At 46.8% G+C, this 23,180-nt stretch overlaps 1 long non-coding RNA gene across 1 annotated transcript; it reads left to right on the top strand.

Moving 5' to 3' along the window:
• The first annotated feature begins 1,508 nt into the window (after window positions 1-1,508).
• Window positions 1,509-4,385, top strand: LOC121673432. The gene is made up of 3 exons (XR_006019216.1): window positions 1,509-1,549; window positions 2,027-2,273; window positions 4,092-4,385. It is a non-coding gene; the product is annotated as an uncharacterized LOC121673432 (long non-coding RNA).
• The last annotated feature ends 18,795 nt before the right edge of the window (window positions 4,386-23,180 follow it).

The following is a 23,180-nucleotide window of genomic DNA, read 5'->3' as shown; positions in this document are numbered from 1 at the left end:
GGTTTCTTTAAGGGAATAAATGTGGATTTCTCTGTCTTGGTTCTGAGCACCAAAAAACTGATGGTGTTGAGTTTTCTTTATTTTTCTCCACTGGGAATGTTTTTGAACGGTCAAACTGTGTTTATTCAGTGAGTGATGGAACTTGTGGAAATGCTCAGCTCCAAATCAGAAGGAGCTCTCCCAATATATTTGGCAGAGTCCAGACACAACCCTTACCTTGCTGAACAGAAAGATTTATATTTAGAAATTAAGGTTTTAACAACAGCTCTTTCCTACCAGGGACTTTTTATGATTGTTTTGTGTGGCTGGCAATTACAGAACATATGCAGAGATTTCAGCAGGAGGAGAAAAAAGGGACAAATGGGCAGAATTAAATCTTAAAATGGCTTTGGGTCATTTTGCTGTGTCTGGGAAGTTCAGTGGCCGTGGAAAGAGCAGGACTGAGGTACCCCAGAATTTATGGCTCCCCTATAATAGGTGGAAATGAAAGACTCTTTGCTGCAGGCCAGGGCTATCTATATGTCAGGAGCTTCTCTCTGTGGACTGTCAGACCTATTGGAGAGCTCTTTCAAGGGTATTGCTAGATGGAAAAAAACCCAACCTATTAGAAATTAATGTTGGAAAAAGCTACAACAAATTTGCAGTCCAAAAATCATCTGTTAACAACTGGTAAATAAACTCATGTCCAGCTCACAGCTCTCAGGAGCAATTTGCAGATACAGAGAGAAGTTGTGCTGTGTAAAAGTGGAACAATTTATATGTTCATATAAATAATGGGCTAATTTTAAAAGCAGTGTAATTGTTGTATATGGGGTTGTAGGAGTTCCATTCAGTGATTAGTAGAGAGTGCATTTCTACCAGGGAAAAAGACAACAAAAAAAGCAGAATGGGAAATAAAAGTATAGCAATCAATATACAGCTATTAATTGCTTCTGATCTTGATTGATCTGAACCCACTTCAGACATGTGTAAGCACAAAATCCATCTCAAACTGGTAAACTCCAGGTATTTCATTGAGAATCTGGAAAACCAGCAGGAACTTCAAATTAGAGAATCACAGAATCATTTGGAAAAATCCTTTAAGATCGTCAGTTCCAACCATTCCCAGCACTGCCAAGGCCACCACTGCCCGTATCCCCAGGTGCCACATCCACACGGCTTTGAAACCCCTCCAGGGATGGGGACTCCACGCCTGCCCTGGGCAGCTGTGCCAGTGCTGGACAACCCTTTCCAGGAAGGAATTTTCCCGATATCCAGCCTGAGGCCGTTCCCTCTCTCCTGTCCCTGTTCCCTGGCAGCAGAGCCCGACCCCCCCGGCTGCCCCCTCCTGTCAGGGACTTGTGCAGAGCCACAAGGTCCCCCCTGAGCCTCCTTTGCTCCAGGCTGAGCCCCTTTCCAGCTCCCTCAGCCACTCCTGGGGCTCCAGCCCCTTCCCAGCTCCGTTCCCTTCCCTGGACACGCTCCAGCCCCTCCATGTCCTTGCTGAGCTGAGGAGCCCAGAACCAGACACAGGAATTGAGGTGTGGCCTCAGCAGTGCCCAATACAAGGGTGAGGTTATTATTATTATTATTATTATTATTATTATTATTATTATTATCATCATCATTGTCATTATTATTACTATTATTATTATTATTATTATTGTTATTATTATTTTATTTTTCGGTTAAAGGCTTTCGCTTTTTAGGCTGCCATGTGCAAAGTTTCCACATTTTCCATTTTTATGGCCAGTTTATAAATATCTGATTCTTTGTTAAAACACAACGCTCTTGTCCAATCCACTTTGTCCTTGTCTGCACATACTCCTTTGTGGCAGAAATATTCCTTCTACCACTCAATACTCAGTTTTTCTGATGTACTCAAGCAGTACTGAAGGACAGCATTGCCAGGCATTCCCAAATAAATCCTAATGAGCCCAGGAACCACTCACTATTAAATTTCAGGCTCTTGTGTCAGGAACTGAAAAATGCCATGGAAACCCTGGATAGGTGAGGTGCTCACGGCTCATTGCACTCCTGCTGTCAGGTTTTGTTCTGTGGAGGATTGTCCTGCTCAGTCACTGTCACGCTGAGCTCGTTCCACCGTGTGACTTTGCCAGCGATCCCTTGGTGGTCACTCCATGGAAATGTTCAGCATGGAAGGGCTGGGATGGTTCCTCGGTTCCTCCTTAGCAGCACTGAACGTTGCAGCAACGTCTGCAAGGTCTCACAGCATGGAAACAGCTCTTTCCTGTGGGATGGAACGCGGAGCCTTCTGCTGGAAATGGGATTCCGTGAGTAAATCGTGGAATGTGTCTTCAGTTCATGCAGACAGTCAGGGGTGGTTTGGGATGGAAAGGACATTCGAGCCCATCCAGTGCCACCCCCGCCATGGGCAGGGACACCTCCCACTATCCCAGGCTGCTCCAAGCCCCATCCAGGCTGCTCCAAGCCCCATCCAAGCTGGCCTTGGACACTGCCAGGGACCCAGGGGCAGCCACAGCTTTCCCGGGCAACCTGTGCCACCCCCTCCCCACCCTCCCATCCAGCCCTGCCCTCTGGCACTGGGAAGCCATTCCCTGGCTCCTGTCCCTCCATGCCTTGGCCCCAGTCCCTCTGCAGCTCTCCTGGAGCCCCTTTAGGCCCTGCAAGGAGCTCCGAGCTCTCCCTGGATCCTTCCCTTCTCCAGGGGAACATTCCCAGCTCTCCCAGCCTGGCTCCAGAGCAGAGGGGCTCCAGCCCTGGGAGCAGCTCCATGGATTCCTCTGGACTCTCTCCAGCAGCTCCACGTCCTCCTGATGTTGTCCCCAGGGCTGGATCCAGCTCTGCAGGTGGGGTCTCACCTGAGAGGGGCAGAGGGGCAGAATCCCCCCCTTCCCCTGCTGCCCGCGGGGGATTCTGGCTCTCAGTGCCCATGGCCAGGGCAGGTCCAGCTCTCACCCACCAACACCCCCAAGTCCTTCTCCCAGGGCTGCCCTCCATCCATTCTCCCCCCAGCCTGGATTTGTGCTTGGATTGCCCTGACCCTTGTGCAGGACCTTGGCACCCACCCCTGCCGTGCCAAACCCTGCTGCTGTTGGTGCTGTTGGCACAAGCTTCAGTTCTTGTCAGGTTCGCACTCTGATCTACAATGAATTTTTCTTTCTCTGAGCAAAAAAAAAGAAAAGGTGAGTTCAGTGCTTAGTGTGTTACATGCAGGACCCTTGGATTTACCTATGGACTTCAACGTGTGATATATTAACATAATGTCACATTAATCTGTGATTATTTATGTTGATATCCTTTTATCTGACTGGTGTGGTTCCCATCACCAGCAAGTGAGCTGTGGGATTTGTAGCCAGCCCGACTGTCATCTCCAAGACCAGATTTGATTCATGGTCTCATTTCCTGTTTTTTCCTCCCACTGCTCACAGACCTTTTTTTTCCTTTCCTTTTCCATGGTCCATTTATTAAATGTAGAGTTAGAAACACAATTAGAATTTACTCAAGTCTATAATGTCTGAATATTAAATCTTTGGAGCAATAAAAATTCTTTCCCAAACGTTTCTTATCTGTGTTTTCAGCTGATGAACTCAGGCCTAATTACTGAATGAGTAACCAAAAAAGAAGGACCTGATTTGGTCCATTCCAAGCAATGACTCTGTGAATAAACCTGACATTCCCAAGCACAGATAAAGGTCCTCTAGTCTTAAATTAAGCTTCATTCCAGCACCCAAAACCTGAACCATCTTTAGGGATGACTCCTCATCCGTTCCTCAGTACAAATAAAATATAAATTAAGGTGGTTGTGGTCATACAGAGCGCTTTTTGTGTATTGGGGTTTTCGTCTTGTTAACACACAAAAACGACCAAGGCACTTCCTAAATGCATTTTTAAGTGGATGTTTGCAGCAGAGTGGATGGATTGCACTGGACTGGATGCCACAAAGGGCTCTGTGGTTCAGGTGATCCCTGAGGACAGGGATTGCCTGTCAGGGCTGGTCACCTGTGCCGGGGTAAATCCAGGAGGGCAGGGCTGTGCACGGAGCTGGGCTCCAGCTGCTCCAGCACAAAAGCAGGAGGATTTAATGTTTAACATCAATGTCAGCTGAAATGTTCCCTGACCTTCACCAGGCTCTGCCCCCGTGGAGTTTTTCATCAGAGAACGTGGCTGGGCTGGAGCATCGTCCAGGACACATCCGAGAGCTTCCTGCAGGGAGCATCAAGGGCTCGGGACTTAACATTGAGAGTTGCTGGCCTCACTCCTGGTGTTGAGTCATGAGGCTTGGGAGCTGCGCTTTCACCATCAGGCTTTTGATCATTATCTGTCCTTTCTGCTGTGTCTGAACAGAGAGAGAGAGATTTGAAGTTATCTCAGTTAATATTCACTTTTTCACTGCATCATTAAACGCCTCCCTCCTTCCCTCAGTTGTTTTTGGTTTTTTTTTTTGTGGGGGCTGAACTGCAGAATTCCCCTCTGGAAAACATTCTTTGATATTTCTGTTTATTTTTTGTGCTTCCTCAGCAGGCAGGAAGGCCAGGCAGAGTCTGCACATGGGAGCACATGGGAAAGAGGAGCATGGTCATGGTGAGCTCCATGGAAATGTGGAAGAGTCACTGGGAGGGGTTGGATGTCCACAGGGACATGGACATTGCTGAGGAAATCAGGCTCAGCCCAGGGGTGGTCTGGCCACCAGGAAAAAGGCACAAGAGGGAAAGAAGAGAAAGGAAAAATTAGAAGAGAAATTACTTTTCCAATGTGCGAGAGGGGATCTCCTTGAGGGAGCGTGTGGAGAAAAGCTCCGAAGTCACAGAGGATGGGGAAGCCTTTACTGTCCCCAGCAAGAGAGGGAAGGCAGTCTGAAAAAATCAGGATCCAAATACTTGCTTGGATACAAATACTAGCAGTCTTAACCCTCCTGTAATTAAACTTTCTGTGCCTTGTCTCTTTATTTATTAGTACGATGAGGGGATCCTTCTGCTTCCAGGCTGCTCTTGTCCTGAATCCCATTCCCAGTCCTTCCAGCAGGCGTGAGAAGAGTCCTCCCATGTTGGGACATCACCTGCACTGCTACTAAAATAGGCTTTTTTTCTATGTTACAGCTTGTCCTGCCTGCCCAACACATCATCCAACACAGTGCGAAACAGCAGCTCATAAACTAAGTAGGAGACTTAAAAATGGTGTAGGATGCCACCTAAAAATTGTGTAGGATGCAGCTTAAAAATGGAGTAGGGTTCATGTAAAACTCTTCAGAGTTTTTAGTAGTTTACTGTTCAAAAGAAAAAACAATTAGTAGCAGTCGTGGATATTCATTCACTGAAACCCCTCCATTTCCACAGGGAAATTTGAGCCTCAATCTTAGGGTTGATCTTTGGGGGAAAGTTAAACCCTTGGGTAAATCCAGTGGCCTAAACTTTATTAGAGGAAAATGGCTCAACATCACTTTGTTCCACATTGCCTAATGCCAGAAATATTTTATTCTTCAAGAGACCTTAATTTCATGTATCCAAACCCAAAATGGAGAACAGGCAGATTGTTTCTTTACACGATTTTCTTGGAGAGCTTTCCCCAGGGAGATCGTGGTTCTTTAATTGAAATGTGCCTGTATTTCCTTCAGCTCATTATAGGAGCTTTAAACAAGACAGGCTGTGGGAATCAGCAGGGAAAAGTCCTCTATTTGCCATCCAGGTTACTCCACTGACACTGTTTGCTTTTCCAATAGTAAATTTTCCAACAGGCTGACAGCTCTGTTGTTGAAGTGCCATAATAATTAAAGAGGAGATTAAACAATTCGGGAGAATGGTGACTAATTGAAGGAGGAGAATTTCCCTCTGAGTGCAGCATGAGGGACACCACTGATGACATTCTGCCCCACAAATGTGTTCCAGAGGTAGGTGCAGTGCGGATACGAGTCCAGGAAACAACTCAGTGGTTGAAATAAAGCTTGACAGTGAGGCAGGGAGTTCAGTGCTTCTGCCTTGACTGAAAGATGACTGATGGGTTGATTACAGAGCTGAAACGCTTCCACAAGGAGGAAATATTGGAGTTTTCAACCTCAGAGAAGGAAGTGTAACAGAGGATGGGTGTTAAAGGAGGAGAAATTCATTTTATGACACAGATCTGCAAGGATTTGGGACAAACCTGAAGGAAAAGTAAACCCTCTGTGTCTTCCCTGGGTGCCTGGAGCAGGGTCTCCTTCAGGAGTGTTGGCAGGGGACGGAAAAGTCGTGGCAGGAGGGCAAAGTGGATTAACTGATCACCTCCACTGGTGTTAAAAATCCTGTCCCTGTAGCTGCCAAGGATTTCAAGATCATCAATTAATCTGCATATCATGGGCACGTGGAAGATCCGGACAAGGAACAGACTCTTGCACTGCTCTGAAAACTCAGGTGTCTGCTCACATCAGGTTGGGGACATCCTGTGGGAACAGCAGAGGGAATTAGGGGAACTGTCCTGTCTTACTGCTGGTGTCAGACACCTCCGTCTATGCTAAAGATGTGATTTTAGGAAAAAATTCTTTGCTCTGAACATGGGGACACTGCCAGAGAAGCTGTGGCTGCCCCTGGATCCCTGGAAGTGTCCAAGGCTGGGTTGGACGGGGCTTGGAGCAGCCTGGGACAGTGGGAGGTGTCCCTGCCCATGGCAGGGGTGGCACTGGATGGGCTTTAAGGTCCCTTCCAACCCAAACCATCCTGGGATTCTGGGATTCCCAGAAATGGGAGCTGGCTGCGACCCAGATGCCGCAAAGCCTCCTGTCACCCCAATTCCTCCCACCGAGGCTGGAGCCTTCAGTGTGAGGTGGACAAAATCTCTGGTCCATGGCTGAGTTTGCCTCACTCTGACAGGGAGGGAACAGTGGCGCTTCCATGATGAGCTGAAAATGGGAAAACAGCATAAAAAAGGATTATGGGAATCAATGTGGAAAAGATCTTCTGTTGTCCTTTCCTTTGGCACAACCTTGTGCCTTTGCTGGTGCCTCAGCATATCTAACAGATTAAAACTCAGCATAATTCTAAATTATTTTCTTAATTAGATTCTTATTAAGATAAAATAAACCAACCAAAACTGAATATTTTTGTCCATAGCAGCTGTTGTGGCCAGGTACTGGGGAAAGCTGGATCGTGCCATGTTTCTGCAGACGTTTGATCCTCTTTTGAGCAAGGTTTTTATCTCTAATGTTCCACTCGCACAGCCCAGTGCTCTCAGGTCTGTGTGGGGAGGTCGCCAGCTTCTCCAGAGGTTTGTTCTGTGAAATTTGCTCTTTTCCTTTCTGGAAGAAATCCTGCAGTCAACTGCTCGTGTGTGCGACCGAGGCAATCCAAGCAAAACCCAGAGTTGTGTGTTATTTGCCAGGATGATCAGCAATGGTGAAACAGCAAACTGATTAATTATGCATGACCCAAGCAGATTATTTACTCAGCCAGACACTAACACAGGATCTTTTGTCTTGTTTTGAGTCTTGCTTGCTAATCTGTTTGATTTGGCAGTTTGTAAATAACTGGTTAATAAAATTTGGGAATATTAAACCTGAGTGGTGAGCAAAGGGCAGCCAATGCTCACATGAAAGGGCAGTGAAAGAGACGGATCTTTTTTAATCAGCTGGAATGGGAAAGAAGTAACAAAGCAGGGAGAGGGGAACAAAGACACCCAAAATGCAGTTCTGTGACCCCACCTGGGGTGCTGTATCCAGGTCTGGGGCCTCTGGCACGAGGATGTGGATCTATTGGAGTCCAGAAGAGGCCACAGAGATGTTCCAAGGGCTGGGAGAGCTGCAGGTCTTCACCTGGAGAAGAAAAAGCTCTGGGGAGACCTTAAAGCCCCTTCCAGGGCCTAAAGGGGATTTATGAAAAGAGATAGAGAGGGACTTTTTGCACAGGCAGATAGTGACAGGACACGGGGAATGGCTTCCCAGTGCCAGAGGGCAGGGCTGGATGGGAGACTGGGAAGGAATTCCTGGCTGGGAGGGTGGGGAGGCCCTGGAATGGAATTCCCAGAGCAGCTGTGGCTGCCCCTGGATCCCTGAAGTGCCCAAGGCCAGGCTGGACATTGGGGCTTGGAGCAGCCTGGGATAGTGGGAGCTGTCCCTGCCCATGGCAGGGGTGGCACTGGATGGGCTTTAAGGTCCCTTCCAACCCAACCCATTCTGTGTTTCTATGATTATAATTCCAAAAAGCTTTAATTTACACTGAGAAGTACACCCATATAACATATAAATATAAATCAGTAATTGATATTGAATAACATTTGGCTCACAAAGGCATTTGGAAAATGAAGCACCTTTATCCCTATTTTGCAGGTACAAAAAGTGAGGCACAGAGCAGGAGGGTGTCTGGCTCGAGATCACACAACCCCTGGCAGAGCTGGGAGCTCCTCAGGGTTTACACTCTGAGGAGATGGGCGCTGTGGAGCATCCTGGACATTGTGTGTGATGCCCACCCCAATCCCATCCCTGCTCCACGTTGATTTCCAACTCCGTGGTGTGCTCCACAAGGTCTCTGACCCTGCAGGGGAGCATCTGCTGATCCCTTGCTGTGCCTGTGCTGGTGGAATGTTAAATACCTGATCCCACAGAGATTCCTCCTGCAGGACACATCCTTTCCGTGCCCAGGATAATGGGGTGGCTCTGATGAGCAGCCATGGGAGGGGTTTGTGTCCACATCCTGGGGCCACATGCTTTATTTCCTGCACACTCTTCAATCCCAGCTCTCCAGGCAGTGATTAATGCTCTCAAGGACTTCTCCATGGCAACAATCAATCTGGCATTCCCTAATTTTCAAGTGCTTTGCTTTGCCACATTAACAGTGTTTCCTGTTAAAGGACGTGTGTTGTGTCCTGTATGTTTTTAATGTGGGATTTTAGTCCTGAATGGGAAGCTTAAATTTACGTATTTCCTTTTATTCCAAAGATTTCTGAGGTAGCAGCAGCAGAGCGCTTTTCCCTCCATATGATGTGGTCACCTGTGATAATTGGGAACATCTTTGTCCTATATTTCTGTCTAGGGTTAGTAAATAAATGATTCCACACTGCAGAGATGCAGAAGCTGACAAGAGCATCAGAATCCATTGGAAGAGGGAGGCAGGAGGTCCAGACAGACACGAACGGGAACAGCAAGAAGCAATTTCCTTCTCAATCACGGAGCCTGTGCCCAGCAGTGTGTCCTCAGCAGAGTCCAGTATGTAAATTGGGTTTCTATTTTCGTGGCTTCGAGGTAACCAGCAACAGATGGTGTTTTGAAACACTCATAATTTTGGCTAATAGAGTCACTGCTGCCAACTGTCCTGTCCTCCAAGCAGTGATTAATATATTATTAGTAATAAATAATACCTAATGATGATACAAACAGTCCAAACCCTGGAGTCCTTAGTCCTGAGCAGCTCCCACACTCTCCAAGACTTTGTGCTCCTGTCCTTGGATCACAAAGTGTTTCACTTCTCCCTCCTCTCCAATCCGCATTCCCAATCCTCATTTCTTTAAAACACATCCTATTGGCATCCTCCAGATGCCACCTCTCCAATGGGAATTCCATCTGGCCATTAGGAACAGAGCTTGCTCATGCAGGACTCTGCCATGGAAACTTTGATCAGAACTTCCATTAAATCCCCAGAGCACAAGAGCCAAAAAACTCTTGCCGGCTTTGTGCGCTCGGATCCAGATGGTCCCTTCCAACTCCACAGGAAGAATTTGAAAGGAAAAGTGAAATCCCATCTTTTATGGTTATTGCAATAACCTGGACATGGCTGGAAGGAGAGCCAATCACTTCTACCTGAGTGAGCGAGCAGTGTAAGGCCAAACTTTCCCAACAGAGGAGCTTCTTGTATTCCTGACGGTCTGGAAACAGGACAGAGCACATGGAACATGCAGCAGAAGGTGGGAGACAGTCCAGCTTGTGGCCAGGCTTCAAAAAAGGGAAGCAGGATAACCCTGGAAGTCATTGTGCTGTAAAAGCAATGCCTACACTTAAATGAAGGGGAAGAATAATGTGAGGGGGAAAAAAGCACTCAGTGTTATCCTGAAGGATCAGGGGAGAGCCAAGAGAAATGGAGATACTCGAGCTTGGAATGACAGGGGCAGTACCAGCAAAATGCATTCTATTGTATTAATTATATACATTCTATCATCTTATATTTATTATATTATTCCAAGTGGAGGGACTCAGCTAAAGAAAGGTGCAAATGCCTTGCATGGCCGTGCAGCTCCTAATAACCTTCCCAAAACCAGCATCCCAGGAATATTATCCCTCTCTCAGAGAAAGCAGCAGCATTTCAGTTCTCTCCTATTTAGCACATCCAACATTTTTAGGCAGCTGCTGAAATAAAGAACTGCCTGCCCTGAAATTCCTGGATTACTCTCAGTGCCCAGGTGGGACATGCTGCTGTTCCCTGGAGTCTTGCTCCTACTTCTCTCCACACTTCGCTCACCCACACCGATTTCTCCGGCACTTTTGCCAGAGAAAGGACTGATGATTTAAAAACTTGGCCCCAAACTTCAGAGCAGCAGTGGCAATAAACATTAGTCACTGTAGCAAACTAATTTGTTTTCCATATGGCATTTTCAATGGAGTGTGGAAGATTCACAAGTGAAATAATAATTACAAATGAGGAATACTTTGAAAAAAAAATGTGTTTTTCTCCCAATGCATCACTTAAAAGGGTTTCTAATTAAGTCAATACTTGATTATGCTGGAGATGACATTGGCTGCCAAATTACAGTTTGTTGGGTTTTGTTCTCAGGGAAAGATTGTTCCCAAGGGCAGTAAAATTCCTGCATCTGCTCAGCCTGCGGGGCTGCTGAGATGTGAGAGAGGTGAGAGAGGTGTTTAATTCCCTTGGGAATATCAGGAGCTGAACGTTTTCTTAATAACACTCCTCCCTGTAATAGAAAATTCTGCTCAGCAAGACAAGGGTCTGGTATTACTGATTCAGCCAAGTCAAAGACAGATGCTCTGAGATACCCTTGATCTGTACCTGGCAAAATCCAAATCAGAGCTGGGAATTATTCTCCAAGGGAAAAGGGACAGAGCTTCCTGAGATCTCAGCCCTAAGATAACAAAAATGCAAAACCCCTTGTTCTCCTTCCAAACTCTGGTTATGGAGGGTGGCCACCACCCTGAGCTCTTCCCTGCAGGGGTGTAATGTCCCTGGGGGAATTCCTCCTCACTCCGGGGTGTCCCCAGGGGTGTGTCCATCCCCCTGTCCCCACGCAGGGCTGGGGTTTGCTGGGCAGTGGCCATAGGGGTGTCCTCAGTGCTGAGCTCAGGCACAAGGCCCTTGTTCAGGGGATATTTGTGGTCAAAGGGACACCCAGCTCAGCAAGTCCAGAGCTGTCCTAGCTGAGACCTTTTGGTGTTGGGTCAGTCCACGGACTTCTGCAAATGATGGCCAAAATCCCATCTATCAGGGTGCAGTTTCAGCCCAGACTCTGAAGCACTGGCAGCTTTGGATCTGGAGATTCAATTTTAAAATATAAAAAATTTTGATGAAGATCCAAGATCTGTTTCAGGTCTCTGTTCATTTTCCAGCCCAGTCTTGTAAGGACATCTTTCCTGCAGGGAGTTTTGCAGAGATTTTCTACCTGTAAATAGGAAGAAAGGTAAGAGTGATTTGTTCCTACTCCCTTGTAACTGAAGTATTTGATGAGTTTTACTCCAACATTCATTTTCCGCCTCACAAAGCAGGTTCAGGCCAGTCCTCAGCTCTGATTTTCACTGCCAGTCAATCAGGGAACTTGCAGAAGTGCCACAGCCACAGATGACCGAGCCTGTGCAAAGATTTAGACCTCGTGACTGCTTTTTTTCAGTAGTACAAATGCTGATTGTGCTTTTCTTTCTTTCATGCAACTTGGGCCCTGTCTATTCAGATCTTTATACAAATTTCGATTGCAGTTCTTATCTTTTAATGGTTGTCCAGCACATGCACAGAGCAGCCGTGGCAGGGCCCTGCTCTGGAGGCAGAACATCCTGACGGCAGCAGAACGGGGCTGGATTAATTAAATGACCCTGACTGAAAGACAGCCAAGGCCTGAGGCCTCACATCCCACAGGGAAATGTCCACTTCTGTCACATTTGTTGTTCAAGGGCCTAAAATGCTTTAGAGGGTGAGATTTTTCAAAAGAGCCTGTGGAGAATGTAATTCTTCCTTGGGAAGTGCCCAAACCAGACTTTTTTTTTTTGGGGTCAGGATTATCCCAGAACAGGCCACAGGCCACATTTTGCTACAGTTGAATTTGGAGGAACATTTTCTCTTTTGCAAATGTGTCCACTCAGCAGGAAGCGTCAGGAGAAGAGATGGAAAAGTGAAATCACAGATTCATGGAAATGTTTGGGTTGAAGGGACCTGAAAACCCATCCAGGTCCACCCCCTGCCATGGGCAGGGACACCTTCCACTACCCCAGGGTGCTCCAAGCTCTGTCCAACCTGGTCTTGGACACTTCCAGGGATCCAGGGGCAGCCACAATCTTGATAAAAGAGGTTGTATGATAACAGGGACTGGAGAAGGAAACACAAGATGTCCTTCCTCACTGTGTAACTGATAAACAATTTCCTCTCATCTGCACAGTTCAGTCCACGGCCCAAGCAGCTACACCAAAACAACCCAACAGTAATTTAGAACTGTTAAATATTTAATGATGGGAGGGGGAAAGCTGCTAAAAACATAAAGTATTTACAGGGTGATGTCAGTTGTATCAGACAGAAATGGTGCATTAGCAGAGATGATTCTGAGCTTTAATATCTGATTTGAGGCGATTCCAGGTTTGGGAACATGCAGCGCTATTGCCATGGAAATTTATGAACAAACTCCTGAGGCCACATTTGTTTTCTATTTATTGTTTTTCCTTGACTTTCATGACTCCAGGGTTGCCAGTGCTGGAGGATAATTGATGTTGATTTTTATCATCTGTTGTTGTATCATCACCATTTCCCACCTGGGTTTGGGGATTTTTTTCTTTTTTAATTTTTTGTTTGATGGAATTCTAGGATATCGAGAAACTTGTAAAAGTCAGAGCGCAGATGACTCTAATGTGACTATCAGGGATATTGTCTATAAGTCATTTCCATCTGCCCTCTCCCCATTCTCCTTCACTGGGATTATTCTGAACATGACAGATTTGGTACATAAAGTGCCTGAAGTGCAGGGAGGAGGAGGAGAGACTATTACCCCACATCAGAATATGCAACTGTGAGCAGAGGAAAAACCCTTGCCCTCAGGAGAGGCATAATAAAATTAACTTACATGTCAAGATCCCCACTTTGAACACAAAAAGATTCACATCACATTTAAAAGATGTCAGAAGAGGATTCAATTGTGTCATTGTGCAGTTCAAGTCCTTAAAGAACGTTGCCAAAATTGTTAAGATTCTCTTCATCCTTGGGTGTTAATTAAGTGCGACAATGCAGGCAGTGTTCTGGTATTACTGAGGTTGCAGCGTTTGAAATGGTCCCTGTCAGCTGCTGAAAACTCTGCCAAAATATTGCTTTGGGGGTGACATTTTTCACGAGGTTTGTCTTCAGAGCAGGGGCAGCATCTTGGAGTTGGGAAGAGATGCCTTGGCATTATTTTGGGGAAGAGCCCACCTAGGAAAGGCTGTTGTGCACGAGCCAACCGAGATCCATTTAACTCTGTGCATCAACAGCTCCCGGGGAACTGTGTTAGGTTGGATATCAGGGAAAAGTTCTTTATCCAGAGGGTGGTGGGGCACTGAACAGACTCCGCAGGGAATGGGCACATTCCCAAGGCTCCCAGAGCTCCAGGAGCATTTGGACGACGCTGTCAGGGTGGGATTGCTGGGGTGTCTGTGCAGGGCCAGGAGCTGGACTGGATGATCCTTGTGGGCCCTTCCAACTCAGGATATTCTGTGATTCTCTGATTCTCTAATGACAGAACAGGGGATTATATCACCCTGGAACTGCGGGGTGGGGGATTTGAGACAGAGATCACTCGAGCTGGAGTCCAGCCAGGTCACTGGATTAACCCCCTGGCTGCTGGGAAATGCCGAGGGGTCTTTCATGGCCCAAAGTGTGGAGGAGCTCGTCTCGCACGTCTCGTCTGCTGGCAGGAGAGAGGGGAATTATTTACTCTCTTTAACACTGGGCTTCTGTACCGCAAGTGTCACAAAAGATATTCCTTCGCAGGCAGATGTTGGCTGCCAGTGGGAAGCTGAGAAATGCCAGCTTTAATTAAAAGCTTTATTTTCAAATACAATCCAGAGATTATAAGCGGTAAGAGGGACTTCTCCGCTGGGAGGCTTCAATGTGCGGCCCTGAGCAAAACAGCAGTAATTGAAAGACAAGGCCTAATTCCCCTTCTCCCAGCTGGGTCTGAGCATGAGGCAGGGACATCAATCCAGCCCTTGAAGGAGGGCTGGCAGCATCTCGGATTTGTCATTGCCTCTGTTGTCAGAGGGAAGGCAGCCAGAGCAAGGCTTTACATCCTCCTGTCCCTTCTCTCTGAAGTCGGCTTAGGAAGGAAAACAAAGGAGAGGGGCAAAAAGGAGAAGGCTGTGCAGATTTCCATTAGAAAATGGTGTTTTCACATTATTTTTGGGGCACTTGCACCCATTTCTATCCATTGATGGATGGTTCTGGGTCACAGGAAGGCTTTGCTGGATTCAGCTTGGTGGGGTGAACTCACCCATTTTCCATCTCAACTGAACACTTAGGAAAAATGGGGCAACACCAGACATGAGCACTCTGTGCTGCCTTTCCTTAGATGGATAATCCCCAGGGCTTTTATTGGCCACTTTTAAAGGCATTCACTTCTATTCAACAAAAAATCAGCTCATATCAACAGCTCCATCTGTTCTACAAATCAGCCTCAATGTACCCACTCTCTGTCTTTGGGTTTTTGTGGTGTCTGCACATCAACTGATTCCTTGATGGGTCTGTTCTGCTCCCCACCTCACTTCCTGAAAGTCAAAATAAAGAAAACAGAATCAATCCTCTCCCTTTTGGATGTAATTCCTACTTCCAGTTATCCGTATGTCATCCTTTTGTCCTGGACAGCAGTGGCCAAAGTTTCTCTGCAGTCTGACATAACCTCTGCTTACCCAGCAGTAAATTTTGGTTGCCACTCTGGGTTCCTCATCTCCATCCCTCAAGTCAGAGCAGAGCAATGCTCACAATTGGTATGTCCAGTGAGGAGAAATGGAGCTTTGACATCCTCCTTGTGGCAGCAGCTATGTCTCAGAGAGTCCCACAGTCTTTCAGAGCTGTGGATTCACAGGAACATTCAGAGGGAAAAGACCTGAGGAGGTCTCAACCAACCTCCTGCTCCAGGCAGGATCACCCTTAAGATGAATCCAGGTTCCTCAAGGGTTTCTCCATCCACACCTTGGAGACTGCACAGCCTCGCTGGGAAACTTCTTCCAATGCCTGACCAGTTTCATATCAAAATTTGTCCTTATTTCCAGTCTGAACCTCTCCTGCCTCATTGTCCACTCTCTCCAGTTCTCCCGCAAAACATCCCCATGAAGAGCCTGGTTAAACTGGTCAGGAATGATTTATGCTTGGTAAATCCATGCTAACCCTTCCTGATTATTTATTCTCCTTCTTGTCCCCAAGGATATGTTACAAGAAGAATCCCACCATGGTTTTCCCAGGAATCAAAGTGAGTCCTTTACATCCCCAGATCAGCTTTTTTGGCCTTTTGTATTTTTTGTCAGCCTAATCAAAGAATCCCAGAATGGTTTAGGTTGGAAGGGACCTGAAAGTTCATCCAGTTCCACCCCCTGCCATGGGCAGGGACACCTTCCACTGTCCCAGGCTGCTCCAAGCCCCAATGTCCAGCCTGGCCTTGGACACTTCCAGGGATCCAGGAACAGCCACAACTTCTGTGGACAACAATCTTCATGGAAATTCAGGTTACTTTACCTAATCAAGTTCTATTAAAATATGAAAACAGGTTTAATAACAACAAATGAAGGATAATGATGCGCTTTTTATTGAAGTGATGAAGAAAAATGGGTTTGCTTTTAAAAACGTATTTTGACCAAAATTGCAGGGAAATCCAGAGCTGAAAGCATGAACTCTAAGGGCTCTTCATAGAATCACGGAATACACTGAGTTAGAAGGGATCAACAAGGATCCAGCTCCTGGCCCTGCACAGACATCCCACCCTAGCCCTGGGAGCGTTGTCCAAACACTCCTGGAGTTTTGGGAATGTGCCCATTCCCTGGGATCCTGTTCAGTGCCCCAGCACCCTCTGGGGGAAGAACCTTTCCTAAAATCCAACCTAAACCCCCCTGGCATAGCTCCAGCCATTTTCTGGATCCTGCCACCAATCACCAGAGGGAAGAGATCAGTGCCTGACTCTTGAAAGACTTAAAGATCCTCAGGGGAGGCAGCAGGAGGGTCAGATGTGCCATGGATTTCTGGGATTTCTGGGAATGTCTGTCCCAGGTTGGGCTTCCCCTCACCTGAGATAAAGGTGACCCTTTTGCCTAAATCCTTGTTCTTAGTTTATCATGGCCTGAACTTGGAAAAACCCTAAATTGGGGCAGATCTGCAGGGCTTTTCCTCCCCCTTCCCAGACGTTTTTTCCGTGCCTCCCCCAGGCCCCGCCGCTGTTGTACTCTATCAAGTTCTGTACATATATTTAAATGTAATAAGATAGATTACAAGAATTGATTTTCCCCAGGGTCAGGTCGATAAGGCTGTATAAGCAGGGAATGTACAATGGATCAGGAGGAGCTGGCTGGAGTAGATTAATTAATGAGATGCAGGATAGAAACATCCAAGGAGCCACGGCTCCTCTCGGCTCACCTGAGCTATTAACGGGAATCTCTGGCGGCATCGAACACTCACTGCCAACCCAACAATACACAAATTTCTCTTGGAGTAATCACAGCAGTGACAGAGCTTTTGAAGATCCAAAGGTTACTCTGCCCTTACTCTTTCAAGGAGAAATCACAGTGGGAAGTAAATAAACTTTTGAACAGCACAGCGCTGACCTACCTAGTCTTTATTGCAATCTAAGGGGGAAAATAAAGAACCTGCTGTAAATTCTGAGCCGCTTCTTGTTTTCCCAGAGATATTCAGTGTTTGGAAACAACAGGGGGAAAAGGAGAGAAAATAAAAGAGATGCTGCTTTCTGGCAGCGTTGGGAAAAACATATTGGGTTCTCTGTATTGAGTAATTTATTTTTATTCATAAAATGATAGAATTGTTAAGGTTGGAAAAGATCATTGAGTCCAACTGTCAACCCACCACCGTGGTCACCATTAAATCATGTCCTCAAGTGCCACATCCACACAATTTTTGAACACTTTCAGGGAGGGAACTCCACCACTGCCCTGGGCAGCTGTGCCAGGGCTGGACAACCCTTTCCATGAAGGAATTTTCCCGATATCCACCCTGCCCCTGCCCTGGCCCAGCCTGAGGCCGTTCCCTCTCTCCTGTCCCTGTTCCCTGCCAGCAGAGCCCGACCCCCCCGGCTGCCCCCTCCTGTCAGGGACTTGTGCAGAGCCACAAGGTCCCCCCTGAGCCTCCTTTGCTCCAGGCTGAGCCCCTTTCCAGCTCCCTCAGCCACTCCTGGGGCTCCAGACCCTTCCCAGCTCCGTTGCCCTAATTAAAGTGGTCTGATGGTCAGAAGAGGATTAGGAGATGCCATTTGTTCCCTGATACACAGCTGCAATCTTGAAGAGCTATGAGATACAGGTGGGGCATGTGCTCCATCTCCCTTACTACATTTCTTTCCTTTTGTCCTTGCTTGGCTCGTTTGGTTTTTTGGGTTTTGGGGTTTTTTTGCCTCCAGATCAAATACTTGTTTAAAAATTTTTTGAAAAATTTCCCATAAAAGAAAAAGATGTTTTAAATAGCAAAACTTCCTTCTGAAAGGCATTGCTAATCTCATCAGGAAAAATTGGTTAAAAGTTTAGCCTGACCCAACTCATACACGTGGTGCAGCCACTGCAACTTCAAGGTAATTTCAGAGCAAGCACAGGGGGTTTAGCTCTGTGAATTAGGACAGACTGGATACAAAAGAACCAGGGCTGCAACACTGGATTTTCACCCCATCTGTGATTTTCCAAGCTCATTCACCGAGCAGTGAGATTTTCCTAACAGGTTGCTTGACCTTTTCATTACCATTATTTATGGGCCAGTAATGTGCAGCATCTTTTAAACCCTGAAATGAGCCCTGCTGGGTGAAAGGTTGATATTTTAAGGGAACTTTCCTCTGCTTCAAGTTTATTATTGCTGAACTGGTGCTGTCGACATCTGACATTTATGGAGTCTGTTTAACCTCTGCTAATCCCTGAACATTTGGCAAATGAATGACCAGGTGCTGAAGGTGTTCCTGCCTTCTGCAATATCACCAGAGACATCCTAATTTACACCAAATGTTGCCAAGCAACACAATGTCCTTAATCAGGGCAACAGATTCCTCCCTAGCAAACAAATTCTGGGATATTAAGCTGCTTTTTTATGATTTTTCGTGGTCCTTAGAGAAGCTGGGGGCCCTCAGCCCTTTTCTGTGTTTTCCAGCTTTATTTTCCTGATCAATTTATCACCATTCCCTCTCCTTCATATCCTTGGACAGCCACAGCAGCTCAACACAGCTCTGATTTTGCCAAGATTTCCTTGGTTTTTGTGTGTGCCATGAACACTGTGTGTAACACTGAATTCGTGCTCTTGGGAAGGATAAAGTGGAGCTGGAAAAGGTTATGGGAAGGTTGAGAAGCAATGGGATGGCTCCCACAACATCATAGAGGTACCACAGGTCTCTCTGTGTAGGGAAATGGGGAAAAAATAAGGGGAAAGGGAGAATTATGTTAGAAATCTGTAAAAAGATGAAGGTCACGGAGAAAGTGAATTGGAAACAGTTGTTCACTGACTTTTTAAGCCAAGAATTAAGGGAACATGAGTGAAATGAGGAGGTGACATCTTCAGAGCAGAGAAGGAAAAGCCTCACACTCCCTGCTGCAAGAGGTGGGTGCTGAAATTTCCCAGCAGCTCAGAGAAGCGTGAGTGGATAAACCCCCCAAAGGTTATTAAACACTAAGATGGCAATTCAGACTTACAAAATTCATTATCCACAAATTTCTGGGGGCTGGGAGAGCACACCAAGCAAGTCTGTTTGGGTGTTTGAGCAGGACACTGAACAAGAGACACCTTTGGGGTGAGCCGGGATATTTTTTCTTACATTCCTGTCTATAAATTTGTAAAATTCAGGTCCTTAAATGAAGGCAGAGGTCAGGCCTGCCTGACTTTTTTTTTTTTTTTTGCAGTGGAATGACCCAATTTTCCCTTTTTTTTCTGTGGCTGCTTTAAAACACAGACCTGGCAACTGAGCTGCATTTCATCTGGAAGCAAATCCACAATTCACAGCATAAATTGGAGTACCAGAACCACTGGGATGTTTTCTGAATGGGAATTGGCGTGGTGCAGACCTCAGGTTCCTGATGTGATGTGTTCCTCTGTCTGGGAACTGCTCCATTTGTCTTTTCCTCCCAAAGGTGATTTTAGTTGGTGTTTTCGTTCTGGGGTTTGAAAGTGAGTGGTGGTAGCACGACATGGACTTTAGCAGCAGTGCTAAATCCATGCTGGGGATGTTCTGACTGAGTTAGTTACTCCCCAGTTGCGACTGTGAGTGGAAAAATGAAATAGATGCTAAGAGAACAGCTGAGTTTTATTTTATTTATATCACTTCCTTGTCTGACTAAGTGCCTTGACACATTGCACGTGTTCCCAGCATGTAACACGAGGGTAACGCAGTCTGCTGGGTTGGATCACATCAGCCTGGGTTCCAGTGGTGTTTAACGTGACAGGTTATGACAGAAAGTGCTTCATCCCACCCTGGAGAGCTCAGCTTTGCACACAGACACATACCCTGTTAGACTAGACTCAGAATGGTTGTGGGATCAACAGATTCCTTGTGAGGGGTCTGCATCTCCACGTTAAACCAGACAAGCTGGGGAGTTCATCTTTGGTTTCTCCTGAGTGGGAGAAGGTCCCTGTTTCACCTGTCTTAACCTTCTGCTCAGCAATGCCCTTGGAGCAGCTCCGGTCCCTCTTCGTTGTCTGTAGAAACAAATCAGCCAATGCAAACACCAGAACCACAAAAAAATTGAATGGGAAGGGACATTTAAACTCATCCAGTGCCACCCTCTGCCATGGGCAGGGGCACATCCCACTGTCCCAGGCTGCTCCCAGCCCCAATGTCCAACCTGGCCTTGGCCACTTCCAGGGATCCAGGGGCAGCCACAGCTTCTCTGGGCAACCTGTTCTAGTGCTTGACCATGCTCTGAGTAAAGAATTTATTCCTAATATCTAATCTAACCCTGCTCTCTGTCAGTTTAAAACCACGCCCCTTGTCCTGGCACTATCTGCCTGTATAAAATGTCCCTCTGCCTCCTTTTTATAAGCGCTCTTTAGGCACTGGAAGGGCCCTGAGGTGTCTCCCAACCCTTCTCTTCTCCAGGCTGGACACCCCCAGCTCTCCCAGACTATCCTTCTGTGTGTAAATACTCACATCAATGGGCTTTTCAGTATTTGGACATGCAGCACTATCAAATATGATACCTAAACCAGCATTCCCCTGGCTCAGTACCAATGCAAGAAGCAGGAATGCTGTGGGTCTTCCTCCTCCCTCTCCTCATCCCATCCAGTTCATTATCCCACTGTCATTATTCCGGGTATCCGAACTGCTTGGCCGCTGCTGAAATGCAAAGTGAAGTTCAAGCACGGTGCCCCTGCTGCTTTGCTGGGTATCTCAAGCATATCCTTGTAGGGCAGCCCTGCTGTGCTGGCCTAATGGCCACAGGATCCCACTGACACCTCGGATCCACTCCAGCTGTTCTGAGAAGGACAGCTCGGATGGGCAGACGTGTGGGAAAAGTTGGAATTTCGGGTTCGAATGGTCCCCCAAGGCAGATTGTCATGGTTACATTGTCCTTACTTCAATTGCCCACTCATGGAAGTAGCAAATTCCATGCTGGGAACGACATGGAGCAGGTGGAATGAGGGATGGAACACCTCCTACGCTCAGGGATAAGTGACTGTGTCGGGACTGAGCGTGTGTAGGAGCAAGGGCTCTCTGCCAGTTGACATTTGGAATTATTGCTGCTGTTTGTCACTCTCCCAGTCAGAAAATGAGGTACAGAGTTTGGCACAACAGAGATGGACCTTGCCCAAACTAGATGCACCTTGCCATGAAATCAGTCCCCTACAGGATGGGTTTTCCCTGGCTGAGGATACCAAGCAATTAAGAAGAAAATCAAGCACTTCTTAACCTGCTCTGTGAACTCTGCCCTCCTCAGGAGGCATGAGAAGCAAGTGAGGCATCTCAGCATGTCTGGAGAGTCTGGGAAACCTGGGACACAGATTGGGATGTTTAGGAGTCATTAATCGCAGAATTAATCATAGAATCTCAATGGTTTGGGTTGGAAGGGACCTTCAAGATCATCCCCTGCCATGGGTGGGGACACCTTCCACTATCCCAGGCTGCTCCAAACCTTGTCCAGCCCAGCCTTGGACACTTCCAGGGATCCAGGGGCAGCCACAGCTTCCCTGGAAAGCCTGCACCAGGGCCTCAGGAGTTGGTCAGCATCAGTTGTGTACCTCAAGACACTTCGCTCCAGGAACGGCAGTGCCTTGTCATCAGTGCCACGGGAGCAACATTTTAGGGATTGATGAAGCAGAGATAGACAGTGGCATATTGATTTAGGAAAGGTGGGAAGGTAATTTAGCTGTCAGGACAAATAAGGGAGGGGTGGATTTTCGCAGTATTCAGGAGGAAAGGGGAGAAAAGAGAAGTCAAACATGATCTTCAGTTTCATCAGCCAGAAGGCAAGAAGAAGAATGGTGTTATTAAGTGTGTTTAGTTAACAGAGGTAATAGAGGGAGTTTAGAGGGAAATGACTCCTTTGGGAAGCTGGAGCTGAGTTCTGCAGTTTCTGGGGTGCCCCAGTGGAAATTCAGATAAAGCTGTAAACAACTGCAGGTGAGTGGAAGGTTAAAATGAATGATGGGATAAACAAGGTCCCGAATATGAAATGAGGTCAGGCAAAGCAGATTAATGTCGCCTAATCTGTGCTGCCCAGATGAAAGAATATACAGACTGAGACCTCAGGAAGGTGGTGGAAGGTGCAAATCACAAGTGATGGACTGGAGAACAGAAGGCAGATCCCTGCAAGCCACTGATGAACAGGAGAGTTTCAAACCTGCCTTGGACTGAAACTGCCACTTGATGGGTACAAAACCCCAGAGGATTCCAAAGGATAGGGAAAAGTGGGAGGAAGAAGGGGATGGCTGCAGAGATAGAAGTGCTCAGGGAATATCCACAGAGGTGACAGTGCCAGCAAGCCGTGGAAGTCAAGAGACGGCAAGGACTGAAAGGGAAAGATCATGATGGGGGATGAAAATAGAGCAAGGTTGGACCACTTGCTCAGGTAGGAATCATTCCGAAGTGGTTTCCATGGAGACAGATGATGCTGGGGGGAAGCAGGTGAATGGAGAGGGGAAAAAATGAATGTAAGAGAGATACATAGATGAAAGAAGTGAAAAGAGATGGGACAATAACTGGAATGACAGAAAAATCTAGACGAGTGTTTTTTGCGGAGATCAGAGTGTTTTTGAAAGGGGAATTAAAGTCTGAAAGGGAGAAGGAAATGTCCGTAGAGCAGACGAGAGGGAGCCAGGGAAGTTGGAGCTAATTTTAAGATTTGAAAGTGAGGTTCATGCAAAATTAATTTAAGCCAACACAAGAGTCGCAAAGCTTCAGAAGGAGCAGGTCCCACTCGTGCACGTCCTATTTGTAAAATTAGGAACAGCCACATTTGCACACAGATGAGATTTTAGACCCAACTGTTCCCAGCTTTATTCCCATTCCATGTCCGCTCTGCACTGAGCTGATCGTGGCAACGTCTGCTCGCTGGCAGCTCTGGGTCTTGCCAAATCCCTCTATACTTAAATTGCAGCCCAAATTTAATTTACAGAGCCTGGATTATCACACTTTGTGCCCAGACAGAGAAATGAGCTCTCCTCTGCTGTCTGCATTAAAAACCAGCACTGGTTCAAGAAGCAGGGCCTTGGGAAGCCAGGTAGGGATTTAATTCCTGATGCAGAGCAAAGGTTACTGAGGGATTCCTGGACAACAGGATCCAAACTTTCCATGGACTGGGAAAACCCACCTGGGCGGTCACCAGCTCTTCTCCTGCAACTCCCAGGATTGCCTGAGGTGTGAGCCCTGACCATGAAACTGCCTCACACGGAGACCATCTCCACCCT

The sequence above is a fragment of the Corvus kubaryi genome, unplaced genomic scaffold (assembly GCF_017639235.1).
Source record: "Corvus kubaryi isolate FWS band 111438036 unplaced genomic scaffold, C.kubaryi_AGA036_p1.0 65431, whole genome shotgun sequence".
Classification (NCBI taxonomy): domain Eukaryota; kingdom Metazoa; phylum Chordata; class Aves; order Passeriformes; family Corvidae; genus Corvus; species Corvus kubaryi.
This window is presented reverse-complemented; position numbering and strand designations above follow the sequence as displayed.